Raw genomic sequence first — 11573 nt, 5'->3', positions numbered from 1 at the left:
CGAGGAACTTAAAGCTGTTCACCTTCTCAACCCTAAGTCCATTAATGTCAATAAAGGTTAACCTGTTCCCATTCTTCCTGCAGTCCACTGGTTACAGAAATGCCACAGCTCTACACACCATCATTACTCACCTGGAGAGGAGGGGTGCTTATGTGAGAATGCTGTTCTTAGTCTACAGTTCAGCATTCAACACCAGAATTCCCTCCAGGCTCGACAAGAAGCTCAGAGATCTCGGCCTTCACCCTGCCTTGTGTAGCTGGATCCATATTATTATTTGAGATTAGACCAATCAGTACAGTGTCATCAGTAAATTTAATTAGCAGATTAGAGCTGTGTGTGACGACACAGTCATGGGTATACAGAGAGTAAAGGAGAGGGTTGAGTACACAGCCCTGAGGGGCACCTGTGTTGGGGGTCAGACGAGCAGAGGTGAGGGAGCTCTCTCTTACCATCTGCCAGCATTCTGACAGGAAGTCCTCAATGTGATGGCAGACCAACAAGTTTCGGGTAGACCTGAGACTGTCTTTCACTGAGCCAATCGTCTTCCAGCAGCACGTTATGTCCATCTCTGGAACAGCCCATAGATCAGAGAGTCCTCTGTCACGTAGCCTCTCAGGTTGAACCATGACACAGGCCCTTGCTTCTTTCTCCACACCCTCTTCACAAAGCCACAGACCACAAAGAGGTGAGCAACTGTCTCAAAGTTCAAAGTAAATTTATTATCAAAGAACATACAAGTCACCATAAACACCCTGATGTTCATATTCTTGTAGCATACTCAATAAATCCAAAAACCATAATAGAATCAATGAAAGACCACACCAATGAGTGGACAGACAGTATGGAAAAGACAACTGTGTAAATACAAAAAATTTTTAAAAATCAATATGCTACAAATATTGAGAAAATGAGATGAATAGTTCTTGAAAGTGAGTCCATAGGTTGTGAGCGCAGTTCAGTGATGGCACAAGTGAAATTATCTCCTTTGCTTCAGACATGGTTGAAGGGTAGCTGTTCCTGAACCTGGTGGGGTGAGTCCTGAGGCTCCTGTACCTGCTTCCTGATAGTGAGTAGAGAGTGTGACCTGGGTTGTGGTATTCCTAAAGATTTATGTTGCTTTCTTTCAACAACGTTCTGTGCAGATGTGATCAATGCAGGGAGGGCTTTACCCAAGATGGACTGGGTTGCATCCACTACTTTTTGTAGGATTTACCATTCAAAGGTATAAGCACATATTTCCATACTGGGCTGGAATGCAGCCAGTCAATATACGCTCCTCACTCCCACCTTGTCCCCACCATGGTAATCTTGGGGCAGGGCATAGTGAGAGTGAGGTTCCAGGCAAGCAGGAAAGAATTGACTGGGAGGGCCCCTCTGACCATCAGCCAGGCAGGGTCTTGGTGCCTGTGGCTGAGGTTTGGTGATGAGGCAATGGTATATGTGTACAGCGTGCCAGCATCAGATCTACTTTGCCCTGGATACATTGAGCTTGCTCCAAGTTGCAGTATACTGTACATATCACACCAGTGCAGAGTGTTCTTCACATTCCTGACTTTTATTTTACAGATGGTCAAAGTGTTTTGGAAATTCAGGAGGTGAGTCACTCAACACAGGATATCCAGATATGAACCTGCTGAGTAGATGCAGTAATTATGCTTCTGGTTCAATTAAAATTCTGCCAAATGTAGATTCTAGATTGTGCATGAGGGAATGGCAGAAGGGAATTTTCATGACAGGCAGATAATTAGACTTTGTTATTGTCTGACATTTGTGTATCATGAAATGTACTTGTTTCTGGTCAAGCCAAGTTTGAATATCATTCAGGCCCTGTAACACATGGACAATATCTGTAAGAGGAAACGTAAAGTGTGTTACCATCAGCAAACATGCACATTTTTGACTGAGCAAAGCACTGAGCTGTCTTGCTTCTGACTGTGGTAACAATTTGGTGTGATTTAGTCTGAATTCCCCACTTTCCAGCAGCCACCATAATACTCACTGTTCTCACTGTAAAATTCCCCTTTGCATTTGTGACCCGACCTCACTGTTAATCATTACACTCAGTGTTTCATGAAAAGTAAGAAGACATTGAACAAGGCTGAACTTAATTTTAAATCATTGTAAAGTTGTAATAGTTAAATGTCCACTTTATTGAAATTCCTTTTCTTTGTAGTTCTCATTGGTGACATAAATTTTATTGTGTTATTTTGAAAGATTACAATGGTGTCAGGATAAGTAGAGGATGCTTGAACCAAAAGCAAAGTAGCAGAAATGATTCGGCAGTGAACAATAACTTTAATAAATGATCGCAATATAACCAGCATGGGGGTGGGGTGGAGTGTGTGCACAAAACATGAGTGAATAGAAGCTAAATACAACAGGCAACAAGGTAAACTTTAGGCAGGGAGTGTGAAGACTAGGAGGAACTGGTTGAGACTGGCTGGTTTAATGATTGCACAAGGACATCGATGAGAACTGGGGTTAAATAGGTTGCAGGAGCTGAGTCTGGAATGGGTGGGAGGTGAATACAATTAGCTGGGTGGAGACTGGGAGTTGCCTGCTTGTGCATGCTGGAAGGTGTCAGCAGAAGCAGGTCTGATGAAAGGCAAGCCAGATCACAACCATATGTTGATTAACTTGGTGGCATCAAGGGGATAAGAGGAGTTTGGTGTGGTGGAGCTCTTGAGATTGGAAGAAGGTCCTTTGGCCCCATTTCACCATGTTGATGAAGTTACCTCTCTGTGCTACTCCCATTTTCCTGCATTTGCCTGATATCCCCCTAAACCTTTCCAATCACGAATCTGTCTCAATTTCTTTCATACTTTGTAATTGTACCCACCATTACTATTTCCCTAACAGCATATCTGACAGAACCACTACCCTCTATTGTCACTCAAATCTCTTTTAAAACTTCCTCCTCTTACCTTAAATCAATGCCATCTAGTGATCATTGGTTCTACTCATGATTTTATCCACATTAAACTCCTCTCTATGGGAGAAAATACCCGTCTATTCACTCAGTCCGTATAACTCAAACCCTCCAGTCCCTGAAGTATCCTTGTGGAATTTCATTCTTTAAACTTACCAGTTGAGTGAGACCCTTCTTATAGCTAGGTGAACTGAACTGAACTGAAGTATTTTGAGAAGTTGGACACTTCGCTCTTACAATATCATTCATGGATATTAAAACTATGAACACTGACACCATTCCTGGCTATCAGTTTGTTCATGAAAGGAAAGAGGGATAACCCTATCAATTATAAACCAGTGAGTCGTACACCAGTGGTTGGCAAACCATTGGAGAATATTCTTAGAGACATAATGATGAGCATTAAGAGAAGTGGAGCCTGATTGGAGTTAGTGATCATGCCTTGTGACGGAGCAAGTTGTACCTCATAAGCCAGATAGAATGCTTTGAGAATGTGACAAAACAAATTAATGAAGTTAGAGCAGTGGATGTGGTGTATATGGATTTTAGTAAGGCACTTGACAAGTTTCCACATTTGTCCTGGTCATATTGTGTCAGCAGGGATATGGTAACAGAATTCTCCAAATCTTGGTGGGCTGGTTTAAGGTAATTCTACCAAAATACGTTATCCATGATAGATGCCTTTTCTCCCTGTTCCAAAACATGGAACTGGCCATGGTAAGACCATAAGACCAAAATATTTGGAGCAGAATTAGGCCATATGGCCCATCGATCCTGCTCTGCCAGTTCATCCTGGCTGATCCAATTTTCCTCTCAGCCCTAATCTCTTGCCGTCTCCAGGTATTCCTTCATGTTGTGACCAATCAGGATTTTCTCTTCATTGAATCTGCCTTAAATGTACAAAAAGACTTGGCCTCCACAGCTGCCTGTGGCAAAGAATTCCACAAATTCACCATTCTCTGGCAAAAGAAATTTCTCCTCATCTCCATTCAAAATGGACACCCCTCTATTCTGAGGCTGTGTTCTCTGGTCTTAGACTCTCCCACCATAGGAGACATCCTCTCCATATCCACTCTATCAAGGCCTTTCACCATTTAATATGAGCTGAATAAGAGCTCATTCTTTTCAACCTTACATTAACTAGTTCTTCCCAGATTATCAATCTGCTTCGAAGAGCTGAATAAAACTTCACTTATTGTGGTGAATCCAGTTAGTATGTACTCTGCAGTTTCAATGGTGGACTAGACCACACCTGTTACTTTGATTAAGTAGGTGAAATGTCAAGGTAATTATGCTGTTAATATAATTAACACCAATATTTTATTTTTTCAAAAATATAATTTTTTAAATTTAAAAAAATCAGACCAGTATTTTATAAAGAATTTTGCTGGTTTTTCTCTATGTTATTAGTGCATCATAATTAATGTCTTTACATCAATTACAAATTCCTTATTTAATTTTGAAAATTAATCATGTTTTAGGTTTGATAACAAGATATTCTTTTCCATCCCTAAGGCAGCAATGAAGGAGTCAGACAATTATCAAATCATTGCCTCGTTAGCTCTGCATAGCTTTTAACCAAATCTGGAACCACTGATCAGATTTGGACAGTTTTCCCACCAACCTGTTCACAACCCTAGCGACTGGGCGAGGCTTTTGAGATGCTGGTGCACAAACAACATTTTATTCCTTGCACTTTATCTTTCTATGTTGTAAATTAATTCATGGAGCTTGCAATCAAGCAAAAAAAAAATCAATGTTGTCTGTGTTTTTTATTGTTACATGTAATTTTAGAAATCCAAAGTTTTGGTTTTATCATGCAGAATTACCTTTGTCCATACAAAATATTGAAAGAGATTTCGTGCCAATATCAGTTCACTGCTCAAACTGCACCCCTCACTGAAGTCAGAGTATTTCTTCTGTCTGTGCTGCTCTCTAACTTCTGTATGATGCTGGCCAACATGCCGTGTGATGCACCATCAATAACTCTCTCTGAGATGTGAAGTTGAGATTTCGGCTTTTATTGACTGGAAGAAGGAACAAGCAGTAGTTGACCACCATACTACATCCTGGAGACTGAGGCCGGGGCTGTGTCTCCAATCGCCTTTATACCGGGGTCTGTGGGAGGAGCCACAGGAGCAGTCAGCAGGGGGCGTGTCCAGACAGGTATATGTAGTTCACTACATTCACCCCCACTTTGTTTTAAAAGAGAGTCCCCATGGGGCAAAGTTTCTTAAAAGTATATTTACAGGTCAAGTCTATCAGGTGGTCGAATCAGTCACTGCGATCTATGTAGCACCGGCTGTGACTGCACAGGTGCCGGTGGTGTTTGCACCGGAGATGGTGGTTGTGCTGGTTCCGGCCTAACTGGAGGTGTCAGCCCACTAGGCGTCAGTGATCCCTCAGGCATGTGCGAGGCGCCTGGTATATGTGCGTATGAGATGCCCGGTATAGGAGTGTCGTGAGGAGTCTGTGTAGGGCTTGGTGTGCGCGGTGTCACCTCGGGTACAGGGTTCATAGTTACCGTGGAGTGTTTGGAGTAGTGGTCTGCTGCTCCTGCGGACGCCAGGTCACGGACAGAGACCGTGTCCTCTCGCCCATCAGGTAAGACCACGTAAGCATACTGGGGGTTCGCATGGCAAAGATGTGCATATAGATTTGGCAGTCCCTGGCCATCGTCCTGATGTCCTCTAGGGAGTACGGCAGGTTCCAGGCTTTCAGGAAATAGTAAAATCGAGTGACCCCCGGATGGCAAAGATCTGCATGGAGGGCGTATAGCCGGTCGAGCTGTGCGCTGGCACACGCTCCCTGGGATAGGGCATCAGGGGGCTCATTGAGCCTTCCAGGCTGGTACAGGATATCATAGTTGTAGGTGGAGAGTTCAATTCCCCACCTCAAAATTTTATCATTTTTGATTATTGCCCGCTGTTGGTTGCTGAACATGAATGCAACCAAGCGCTGGTCGGTCAGCAAGGTGAACCTTTTCCTGGCGAGATAGTGCCTCCAGTGCCTAATAGCTTCCACTATGGCCTGGGCTTCTTTCTCCACCGCAGAGTGCCAAATTTCAGAGCTTTGAAGGGTACGAGAGAAGAATGCTACTGGCCTGCCTGCCTGATTGAGGGTAGCAGCCAGCGCAAAATCGGAGGCATCACTCTCTACTTGGAAGGGAATGGTCTCGTCCACCGCATGCATCGTTGCTTTGGCAATGTCCCCTTTGATGCAGCTGAAGGCCGTGCAGGCCTCAGCAGAGAGGGGAAAAGTGGTAGACCTGACCAGCGGGCGTGCCTTGTCTGCGTAATGGGGGACCCATTGGGCGTAATAGGAAAAGAAGCCCAGGCACCGTCTGAGGGCTTTGAGAGTGGTGGGAAGAGGGAGTTCTAACAGGGGGCGCATATGGTTGGGATCAGGACCAATGACCCCGTTTTCCACGACATACCCAAGGATAGCGAGTTGGGTGGTTCTGAACACACACTTGTCCCTGTTATAAGTAAGTTTCAGGGCTTTGGCCACTTGGAAAAATCGTTGGAGGTTGGCATTGTGATCCGGCCAGTCATGACCATAGATGGTGATGTTATCCAGATAGGGAAATGTGGCCTTCAGTTGGCACTGGTCCACCATCCGGTCCATTTCCCTCTGGAAGACAGAGACACCATTTGTGACACCGAAGGGGACGCGCAGGAAGTGATAGAGCCTGCCGCCCGCCTCGAAGGCGGTGTAGGGGCAGTCCTCCGGGCGGATGGGGAGCTGGTGATAAGCGGATTTCAGATCTATTGTCGAGTACACCTTGTACTGAGCTATCTGGTTGACCATATCCGAGATGCGGGGTAGGGGGTACGCGTCAAGCTGTGTGAACCTTTTGATGGTTTGACTATAGTCCACGACCATCCTATTTTTCTGCCCGGTCCGAACAACAACCACCTGGGCCCTCCAAGGGCTTGTGCTTGGCTCAATGATCCCCTCCCTGAGCAGCCGCTGCACCTCTGACTGAATGAAGGCCCTGTCTCCCGCGCTGTACCTCCTGCTTTTAGTTGCCACAGGTTTACAGTCGGGGGTCCGGTTGGCGAACAGCAGTGGGGGAGGGATCTTGAGGGTGGAGAGGCTGCAAGTGGTGTCAGTATCGCAGCTGGTTGGCATGGTGCTGGGTGGGATGTGTGGTTTGGTGTGTGTGTGTGGTCAGTAGCGGGGTATATGGCGAAGTTCCACCAAACTGAGGATTCCTGACTGTGAGTGGTGGGAGGGGCCTGTCATATGCCATAGTCACACTTTCGAGGTGGCTCTGGAAGTCCAGCCCCAATAGCACAGGCGCGCACAGTTGAGGCATGACCAGTAGCGCAAAGTTCTGATATTCTGTTCCCTGCACCACCAATGTCGCTACACAACCCACCCGAATGTCTGTGGAATAGACCCAGAAACCAAGGTGACCCTCTGCCTTACCAGCCATGTCACGAGTCTGCAGCGTTGCACTGTGTCCGGGTGAATAAAACTCTCAGTGCTGCCCGTGTCAAACAGGCAGCTATTCCTCTGCCCCCCCACCAGGATGTCCATCACTGACCTTGCAAGCTGGTGTGGGGCGTTTTGGTTGAGGGTTACGGTGGCCAGAGTTGAACCACCATCTTGGTGCCCAGTAAGCACCGGTGAGTCGGGGGCGGGGCATGTTGGCGCCGACAAAGATGGCCACCCCCATCCGGGCATGCAAGATGGCAGCCCCCATGCCTCGCACAAGGCGGGCAGGCAAGATGGCGGCCCCCATGCCTCACATGCAGCGCCGCCCGACCCCGCTCGTGGTTTAGACTTACAGACCTTGGCGAAATGGCCCTTCTTCCCGCAGCTGGAGCAGGTCGCTTCTCAGGCCGGGCAGTGTTTTCGGGGGTGCTTTTCGAGTCTGCAGCAGGCTTGCGACTGGCAGCAGCTGTGGTCGGGTTCGGGGAGTTCGTGGAATCGCGACTGGCAGCGGCGTTGGTGAATTCGCTTGTGGGAACCGGCGGCGGCGGGGTCTGAGGTGTCCACAGAACCGGCGGGGAATCGCGCGGCTGGACAGTGTCAGCATTGTGCAGAGCAGACTCCAGCGTGTCGGCCGCCTCGATCGCCAAGTGTAAGGTAAGATCGGCATTTTCCAGCAGCCGTTGGCGTATGTACACTGACCTCAGTCCCGTCACAAAGGCGTCTCGTACTAGCAGCTCTGCATGCTGTTCCACCGTGAGAGTTTTGCAGTCGCAAGTCTACACGAGTGTCAGTAGGGCTCGGAGAAACTCAGCGCTGGACTCTGTAGGCCGCTGTCGTTGCGTAGCTAAGCGATGTCTTGCGTAGACAGTATTCACCGGCCGCAGGTACTGTCTTTTGAGGGTGTCCAGTGCCCCTTCGTAGGTTGACAGGCCTCTGATAAGTGAGTAAACTTTCGGGGTGACCCTCGAGAGGAGAATTCGGTGCACAACAGCGGGTTCAGTTGCACTAACCTCCTCCAAGTATGATTGGAAGCATGCAAGCCAGAGTTCAAAGGCAAGAGCTGCTTCAGGGGCTTGGGGGTCCAAATCCAATCTTTCCGGATGTAAAACGCTTTCCATGTTTTAAAACTTCCAGTCAATAAAATTGATGCACCAATAACTCTCTCTGAGATGTGAAGTCGAGATATCGGCTTTTATTGACCGGAAGAAAGAACAAGCAGTAGTTGACCACCATACTACATCCTGGAGAATGAGGCCGGGCTCAGGCCTCAATCGCCTTTATACCAGGGTCTGTGGGAGGAGCCACAGGAGCAGTCAGCAGGGGGCGTGTCCAGACAGGTATATGTAGTTCACCACACCGTGATTGTGCTGGGCAGGTCTGGTCGTGCACAAGTGGACTGTGCTTACAGATGAGCAGACCATATTCCAGCCTGGAGCTCCCACCACACAATACTTTCATTTGCATGAGCTGGGACTAAACCAACCATTACAGGCATTATGGCCTTGCACTGACAGTTAAACCACTCATGCAATTAGAAAGCAAAGCTATACAGGTCAAAGTTCACCTGCTCTGCCAGTGTTGCTTGAGTTGTTTGTGGGGGAGGGATTGACTGCATGACTGTCTCTGAAATATTGACTTTGTTACTGCTCTCCCTTTCACCATAGGCATCAGCCATAATATCAATCACCAATCCTCCATTCCTATCTGTTTGAAACTCTGAAATCTCCTTTCCCATGGATTCCACCCTCTCCAAAAATGTTGCCTGGCCCTTTCAACGTTTGGCATTCTGTTTTCTTCTTTCGTTTGAATTCTGTAAAACTGTTCCCTGACATTGAAAAACGTTTGTCAGTTTCAGCCTGAAATGTCAACTGTACTTTATTCCATTGATGCTGCCTGGTCTGCTGAGTTCCTCCAGCACTTTGTGTGTGTTGTTCAGATTTCCAGCATCTGCAGATTTTCTCTACTTTATCAGTTTCCATCTACTCCAATGAATGTAGTTAATTGGGTTCATGAAATCGATTTCCCAAAATTAGATTCTACAATAACAGAAAGGGCAGTGAATGAGCTGCTACATCTAACCTGTAATTCATCTTAAAGCTCTACATTTATTACAGTCAGATTTATCAATTCAGTTGCCCACCTCAGCTAAAATAGAGGTAAAATTATTTTTGTTTGAACAGAATTAATAGTAATTTGAAGTATTCATCACTTTAAAATGAATAATTTCTTTGCCAGGGTTTTTTGGAATATATCTCATTATCCAAGATATTGAAGAACAAAGAAACAGCTGGAGCCGCCTCTGAGTGTCCGGGTCAGGGCATCAGGGTGCTTCCTACTAATCTGCACACCACTCACATCTCAATTTGCTTATGAAACAAGCATGGAATTGAAGTGCCGAGGTTGGTGGAAGTTCAGAACTGCAACAATAAAGTGACATGGGATCAAGGACAGGAAGCAGGTTGGGTCCTACGTGACTTCTGAAATGTGCCAATGTTTTGAACTTCAATGTCAAATTTTTACTGCTGTTAGATTTGTTGCAGAGAACATGAACTTTAAAATAAAATTTGTTGTGTAACTGGTCTTCTGTGTAATGAATTTATGCTTTTTCTAAATCGGCTGTTCTGTTTGCAAGGATCCATGGCACATTTTTCTTTTCTGAATACACATCACAATGGTCTGCCTTACTTAAATACCGATTTTAGCCTCTGTTATTGCCTTCAGTTATAGAAAAGGAAGGGCATCACACATGTCCTGAATCAAAAGTGTAGCAGCTTGCAACAGCACCAAAACTTCAAATGGAGGCTTAGAGAATGATCACAAGATCTGTGGTTGAATATTCATTTCATCTGCACTTTGCTAAAAATTGAATAATCATATTTATGCAGGATCTGTTGACTGTTTTTAACATTTCCAAGTATTATCATGTAGTGTCAAGGAACAACAGAATTTTGATACAGTCACTGGGGCAGTTAGGACTGGTTTGGTTCTCCAAGTCTCATTCGAAAAATTGGGTTTGGTTTCCAATGAAAAGAAACACACAATGTTTCCAAGTGCAAAAACAAAAAATAACACATTATTTAAATGAGCAATATTATGGGTGTAGTGGAAGACAGGTCCCAGAGAGAAGTTTCTGAGTGGGATTTGTATTTTATGGGAACAGAAATCAGCAGTGGAATAGGTTATCTGCACAAACACATATATAGGAGTCACAGAGGGGCTGGTGGATTTGTGAGTAATGGTGACAAACATCAGTTATTTCCTCCACAGGATCAGCAAAATATTCTCTGGTCTGATCCACCCTTGTGCAGCGTTGGGATCAGTCAAGGAGGTTAGTCAATACCAAAGCAGGATCGAGAGACCAAGCTGCTTTCTGCTTATAATTCCCTTGCTCAAATGTTCATATGAAATCAACATCTGACAGTTTTGATCATGTATTATCACAAAATAGATACATAGCTCCTAACACAAAAATTGTTAATCAATTATTCACAACAAAAATCAATTCATTAAAAGTAGTAACTCATGTTAATACTTTTAAAAAATACTATTTCATGCTATATATTGTAGTAAAACTTAGGTTTACAATTTCCCAAGATTTGATAGGACAGAAATCAATGCCAGTGAACATCTTTTAGGAGATATATACATTTAAGACAAAAACATTCAGTCCATTGAATTTGCTAAACAGATTCACCATGGCTTGCCTCCAGTTCTCTCTCAACCCCATTCTTCTCCCTTCATCCCTTTCGTGCCCTGAGTGATCAAGAACCCATCAATCTCTGTCATAATTACACCCAATGACCTGGCCTCCACAGCCAGCTGTGGCAAAGAATTCCACAGATTCACCACCTTCTGGCTACAGAAATTCCTCCTCACCTCCATTCCAAATGGACATTCCTGAGTTTGTGCCCTCTGGTCTTAAGACTCACTCAGTATAGGAAACATTGTCCCTATTTCCACTCTATCTAGGCCTTTCAACTTTCAGTAGGTTTCAATGAGACTTTTGCACAACATGTAAATGACAATAAAGAACGAGCTACAGCATTAAAACAGAATCAGAAGTATCCAAACTACAGTCCAGTTCATAAACCACAGATGCAGAAACTTTGCACCATCCTTCGACTGGGGAGGATAGGTAGGGGGAGAGAAGGAGGAAAGAATGGGGAGAGGTGGGGGAGAAGAAGAGGTTACTCAAATGCAG

Source organism: Hypanus sabinus, chromosome 2 (assembly GCF_030144855.1).
Source record: "Hypanus sabinus isolate sHypSab1 chromosome 2, sHypSab1.hap1, whole genome shotgun sequence".
NCBI classification, from domain to species: domain Eukaryota; kingdom Metazoa; phylum Chordata; class Chondrichthyes; order Myliobatiformes; family Dasyatidae; genus Hypanus; species Hypanus sabinus.
The sequence above is the reverse complement of the archived record's forward strand: the minus strand, read 5'-3'. Positions refer to the sequence as shown.